At 30.5% G+C, this 6,120-nt stretch overlaps 1 long non-coding RNA gene across 8 annotated transcripts; it reads left to right on the forward strand.

Moving 5' to 3' along the window:
* Positions 1 to 1,549: 1,549 nt before the first annotated feature.
* LOC149539585 (uncharacterized) lies at positions 1,550 to 5,910 on the forward strand. 8 transcript variants are annotated; one of them, XR_016356267.1, is made up of 3 exons: positions 1,550 to 1,852; positions 2,284 to 3,616; positions 4,036 to 5,122. It is a non-coding gene; the product is annotated as an uncharacterized LOC149539585 (long non-coding RNA). The 8 variants fall into 8 exon arrangements; XR_016356266.1 differs by lacking the exon at positions 4,036 to 5,122 and adding an exon at positions 5,527 to 5,910 and having other exon boundaries at positions 1,550 to 3,616; XR_016356269.1 differs by lacking the exons at positions 2,284 to 3,616; positions 4,036 to 5,122 and adding an exon at positions 5,527 to 5,910 and having other exon boundaries at positions 1,550 to 1,947.
* Positions 5,911 to 6,120: the final 210 nt, after the last annotated feature.

The following is a 6,120-nucleotide window of genomic DNA, read 5'->3' on the forward strand; positions in this document are numbered from 1 at the left end:
TTTATGAAATTTTACTATGGTAGAGAAAAATCACATCTAAAATTAAACTTTACCTGGCGTAAAAAATGCGCCAATAGAAATTATTATTTTTCCCTCAAAACTAATGTTGGATTCACCATGGAGTTATATGTTTTTCGCGGAGGGTGTTTTTTAAAGTTATCCCTAACCTTGGACATAGAGGAGAGTGACCAATAGTTGTGAGGGCTAATTTCGTCAACAAGTAGTCACTGCATGGGATATCATAAGATCTTCATTTTTTTAGAAATGTGAAAATGATATTTAACTACCTACAAATAAGGTTTGAAGGTGTGACTCACCATGCAACTTGTTAGAATAACACCTACGAAAATGTGTCCCAAAAATGACTTTTTAAACATTAGACCAAAACTTCACGTAAAAATTTATAGTAATTGAATTTGAAAATATCATTTGTTGTTAATGGCATATTGTATAACTATATGAAATATAACATATATGCAACTTAAATGGACCAAATAGTTATTACTAATCATAAATATTTGTTATATATAACTTTTATTTTAAGCACAAAAGGACAAATACTTCAACTAAAAAATCATTATAAAAATAACACATTATTATATAAAATACAACCTATGGTAAAACAATAAATTTTTTTTAACAATCTCACACATTTCATAGGAAAATACAAAGCATTTATTACTATTCACCTTTTATATTTGTGATAAGACATATTATTAATATGATTTACTCTATGCATATATATTGCTACCCAATAGTTGTACATATAAGAATATTATTTGTACACTAAGATAGCAATATTTATTTAAGTGAACATCGTATTTTATTAAGTGAGCATTTTTTTAAATAATAATAAAGAATATAATATTAATATATGAATCAAAATAAAATTATTCATATAATTAATGTAATTAAAAATATATATATATATAAGTTCAAATTGGGTACAAAGATGAATTTGAGATCACTATGGATGAATTCATCCAAGCAACTGAAGCAAAAGGGACACTAGAGGGATGTCACTTCTCATGAGATGGAGTAGAGATTCTTAGCAACAATTGTATTTCTGAATGTTTGCAATCTGATTATGTGGCCATTTTTGAACTCTCTATTGATCAGTCAAGGTGGTGTAATTTTGATAAACTCTTGATCGATGTAACTAAACTTTGATTTTTAGATTGATGATATTCAATAGAAAAAACATTAAGTTCAAATATGATATTTTTCTACATTGTCTACATACATAGATCTTTCTAATTTTAAATATGTTAGTTTAAAATATTAATGACTACACTTTCCTCTTTTTTATGATGGGGTGGAAGACTCATTAAGAATCTTTGAGACTCTCGAGCATAAGGAGAATTTATTTACAACAATTGATCTATTGTCACATTAATTTCTAAATTAAATTATATAACCATATTAAAAACATCAAAATTTTATAATTCAAAATTAGATTCTAAACTTTAATAGTCAATTTTATATAATTTAAAATTAAGTTATATACTTTAATGGAAAAAGAAATTGAGATGGTCATTATCTAGAAACACTTCAACCACCAAATACTATTTCCTATTGAAAATTTCAGACGTCTGAATTTCCAATTTCCAATAAATCTCTCTACGCTTCTCCCCGACCTACTAAGAAGAAGCATTAAATATTCAATTTCGCCAAAACGAACAAGATGCCGACTGTATAATTTTCTGCACAATAGTTCCTGTGGTACAAGCGAAGCAAATAAAAAACAAAAATGGAGGGCCCGTGGGACCGTGGAGGAAGAAAGATGGAAGGAAAAACTTCTGTAATTAGATCTGAGACGACGCAGAAAAGGGCCTACCTAGGTTTAAAAAGAGTAAGTTTTCTCTCATTTTTAATGCTTTCTTTTTCGTTTGGCGTAGCGTGCAACACAGGGCGATCAGAGTTGTTGGTGGGATGCGTGAGAGGCAGGTGCACGGGAAAATCCCACGCTTTCATACCTTAAATACCCTCTTTCCTACTCCTCTTTTTACAATTGCCATTAAAATGTTGAAAGATTTAGATTTGAGCTTTTTTAGTTTTCGAGGGTTTCTGTGAATGAAAACCCTCATCATTTAGGGCTTATTTGTGGAACTCGATCTGACATCTTGTGTGAGTCATTCGGGGGGAATGCATATCTGTGTTTTTGGCAAAACCCTAGATATCTGTTATTTTGTTCGTTGAAGAAAATGGCAGGTTTACAGATCTGCATTCTCCTCAAATGACTACGGGAATGTCTGAAATTTCTTGGTTCATTTTGTGTTTCAGGTAATTTTCTCTGGTAGGTTTCTTCTTGCATTATGAAATTTTCTATAGATAGATGTCTGGCTGGCCTGCATTGAGTGGAAAGCTGTTCAAATATGCTGAAATAGGGGAAGGTATTATCAGGTTTGGGGAATTTTTCAGGTACAAGTGTAGGAAATTTTGCAGATATTATCATGTTTAGGGAATTTTGAGAATTTTACAGTTATTATAGCTACTATAAATGGAAACAGTTTCCTTTATCAATAATTAAAAGAGTTCGATTTTCCTACTAATTTTTGTAGAAATTAATTTGGTATTTGAAATTTTTTAGCGGGATTGAGATTGTTTTTTAAAGAGTGATGATATAAGAATGATTTAGTATAGTTTTTATAAGTTTAAGTTGGATTGCTTGTCTAATCAACAGGATTTGCTATCTCTAAAGATGATAAATATAAGACTGATTTATCCGTGTTTTTATATTTCGAGTTGAATTGCTTGTCTTATCAATAACAGCCACTCCCATCCGAAAAGATGAAGTAAACAAGAATGATTATCTGTATCTTTATATCTAAAATTACATTACTAGTCTTATCAACAACAATCATTGATATGTCTAAGCATAATGAAAATAAGATTAATTTATCCTTGTTTTTATATTATAAGTTCGATTGTTTGGCTTGTCAGTAACTGCCATTGTTATATTTTTATAAATGAAGTAAGAATGATTTATCGTGTTTCTTTTATATTTTCAGTTTTCAGATGATTTATCGTGTTTTTTTTATATTTTCAGTTTTCAGATAGATTGTTTGTCTTAACAACAATTGTTATGGTATATCTTCATTTTGTAATATTTCAAATTGTCTTTACTAAAATGATCCTTGTCATAACTATTTGTAAAAATGATAAAATTAGAATGATTCCCTTTTACTTTTAAATCTTTCAAATCCAATTGTTTATTTTATTAACTACTAATGAATATGTACTGAACATATAGCTGTAGTGAGTGAATATGAATAAAAAGAGATAATAAAAATGAACTCTACAATGAAAAGATACAGAGATCCCTGTTCTACAGAGCACTATATTAGATAAAGAAGTTAGAAACAATTTTAGATACAATTGTAGCATGGGCAGGACTCGAACAAGAGCTTTACAATTAGAATAGGCAATACACAGAAGAAAGCAGGTCATATTATTGCTAACTTTTTTTTGATGGAGGTCATCCATAAACAAGTTTTAGGTACTTGTTGGCCTCAATCAGCAAGACTTGATCTCTGGTGGGTTCTTTGTGAGTCATTCAACTTCAGCAGTAGATCAAGGGCCCATTGACACTTTAAAGACTACACATCTAAGTAAGGTACAAATTTTAGAATCAATCAAAAGCAAATTTGAATGGAACAATATAATATACCTTATTTATTTACAGAAAACAGATATGTCAGAAGGATATGGATTGATCTTTATTTTCCTCAATTAGGGTGATGAATTTGTGGAATTTGACAATAGATATTGATTTAAAATATAGTTTTTTTTAAGTTAAAAAAACAGATAGATAAATTATATGAATATCAGTATTTGTGTTTTAATATAGAAATTAGTTATATTCAATTCTTATATTTGAATCGTAAGCGAATGTAAAACAAATAGTCAGAAAGAAAAGAATTATATATCTAAACTAGATATCATCCATGAACTCCACAATTTAATTAAAATCATCAATATTTCAACTTCTTAGGAACAACAGGAAACAGAATCTAACCCCCAATGGCAATGCAGGATGGTCTGCAATATTTTTTCCTTGATTAAAAACACAAGTGTGTTTTTTACGTGTAGAGGGAGAAAGTTGAGGCCATAGAAGCATTAGTGAGGAGAGATGCTTTGGCAGAGTGTTATTATATACGCATGTATGTAGATGCAGATGAAGATGATTCATGCAGGCGTGCTTTAAATTTGGCAAGAAATACATGAGCACACAGGCATGCTCAACGTGCCCAAGTTCCATTCTATCCTTTTGCTCTTGATACGTGTGCTCCATGGGGTCCAAAGACACCTAATGATTTAGGGCCACATGGTATCTTTCATATTTACCACCACCATAATTTTAGAATGTCGGAATTTATGGCCATGCAAATTAGACTTAGCTCATTGATATCGACTTATCATTTAATTTCATTGATGTAAGGCAAAATAATGATTATCTAGTTGGCGAGTAAATGTTGGTCAGAACACCTTTTTATACTCTATAAACTGTTTTATGATAAGATTGCAAATCGTGGGAGGGAGAGGAGATTGTTATGATTAGGTAAATCAGAATAGGGCCTAAACACTTGTGCAACAATTATATAGGTGGAAGAGGATCTCACAAGTGGTAAGATACTAAAATATAGAAGGAAAAAAAAAGACTTTATATGAGGTGGGATAAAATATACACAAAGAAAGTTTTTACCAGAGCAAGGAAGGAACTGACACAAGATGAGGGTCTTGACTGCGAACAAAAATTGTTCTTTTCAAACGTGAGAAAGAGGAAGAGGAGAGGACACATGGCCTCTATTTCATCTATGAACAATTGTTCAAGAAATGCTATCATCGAGGTCCCCTCCAAGAAGGAAAGAGAAGTGAACACACATTTTACTCTATTCTTTTTCAAAAGAATAAATTAATTTGATAATGACAATTTTTTTAATGGCTTATTATTGGAATATAGACAAATACTATGAATTAGGAAGGAAAAGTTGTTATGAAAGAGAAGCGATGATACAATTTTTTAACTTCTAAATATTTCAAAGGAGTAAATTATTTTGATAATGGCAATTGTATCAACGAACTATTACTTGAAAATAATGATTATCATAATTTTTAAGTATTGTGAATGTATTGTGTCTCTTGATTCACTTAATTAGATATACACTATTAGTGTCACATGACATATCATTGAAATATCACTTGTCAATGTTCTACAAAATTCAAATTTGTGCCCGTTTATGGTACAATCAAAACCCTTATGTTTATAAATATATGTTGGTATGCCCCCCTAATATGTATGGTATGGAGTCTCATTAGTAGATATTAAAGGAGAAAGACTATATATTTTCTTAAAGGCAAAAACATCAATATTGTATCTTGGCCAAAAAAAAATTGTTACTCGTTTGTAGTATAAGAGTATCGTGCTTGTGCAACTTGTTTCTTATGATTGTACATCTTATTATTCAAATGTTTTCATTGTCAATGTTCTATGTTGTGCATGATTTGTTGATAATGAACTTGTAGGACAATTATGCTTGTGCAAAACTATGGAGTTACTTTCATGATGGAATCTTTGGCACATTTCTCAACAACCATTTTGAAATGTCAATCAATTTTCAACATTGTTGTGTGGAAGTTGGTATATTTGCATTGGATTAGTGTGCAAGTTCTTGTGCAACCCATTTTTTTGTTATTCACATGTGCACCTTTGCACTTGCTTCCACATGTTACAACTTTGCAATTTGCAATTCAAGCCAACAAATGGTTGGTATTTGTGGTTGGCTTTGAAAAATGTTGAATTTCTCTTATGTGAATGGCTCAGTACATTCTTAAGAACTAACTCATGAGCAAATTGCTCTACTTAATTGAGATTTTAAATTGCTATGATTCAAACTAGTGATTGTGACATTTTGCCTTCTTGAAGTGACATTTTCATATGTTTGTTAACACCCAACAAAGTGTCTTAAAATTTGCTTGATCATATATTAATGCCAAGGTTAACAATGAATCTCTACTTAAATGTGCAATTCTAATGAGAAGTCTATGGGGTTAGATTAGGGCGTGTAATAAATCTTTGCAAAGTTTGGCTATTTCATTTCAATGTGTTGCATTCTTCTA

The sequence above is a fragment of the Cupressus sempervirens genome, chromosome 9 (genome assembly GCF_028749045.1).
Source record: "Cupressus sempervirens isolate cs-2001-9-10 chromosome 9, ASM2874904v1, whole genome shotgun sequence".
Classification (NCBI taxonomy): Eukaryota; Viridiplantae; Streptophyta; class Pinopsida; order Cupressales; family Cupressaceae; genus Cupressus; species Cupressus sempervirens.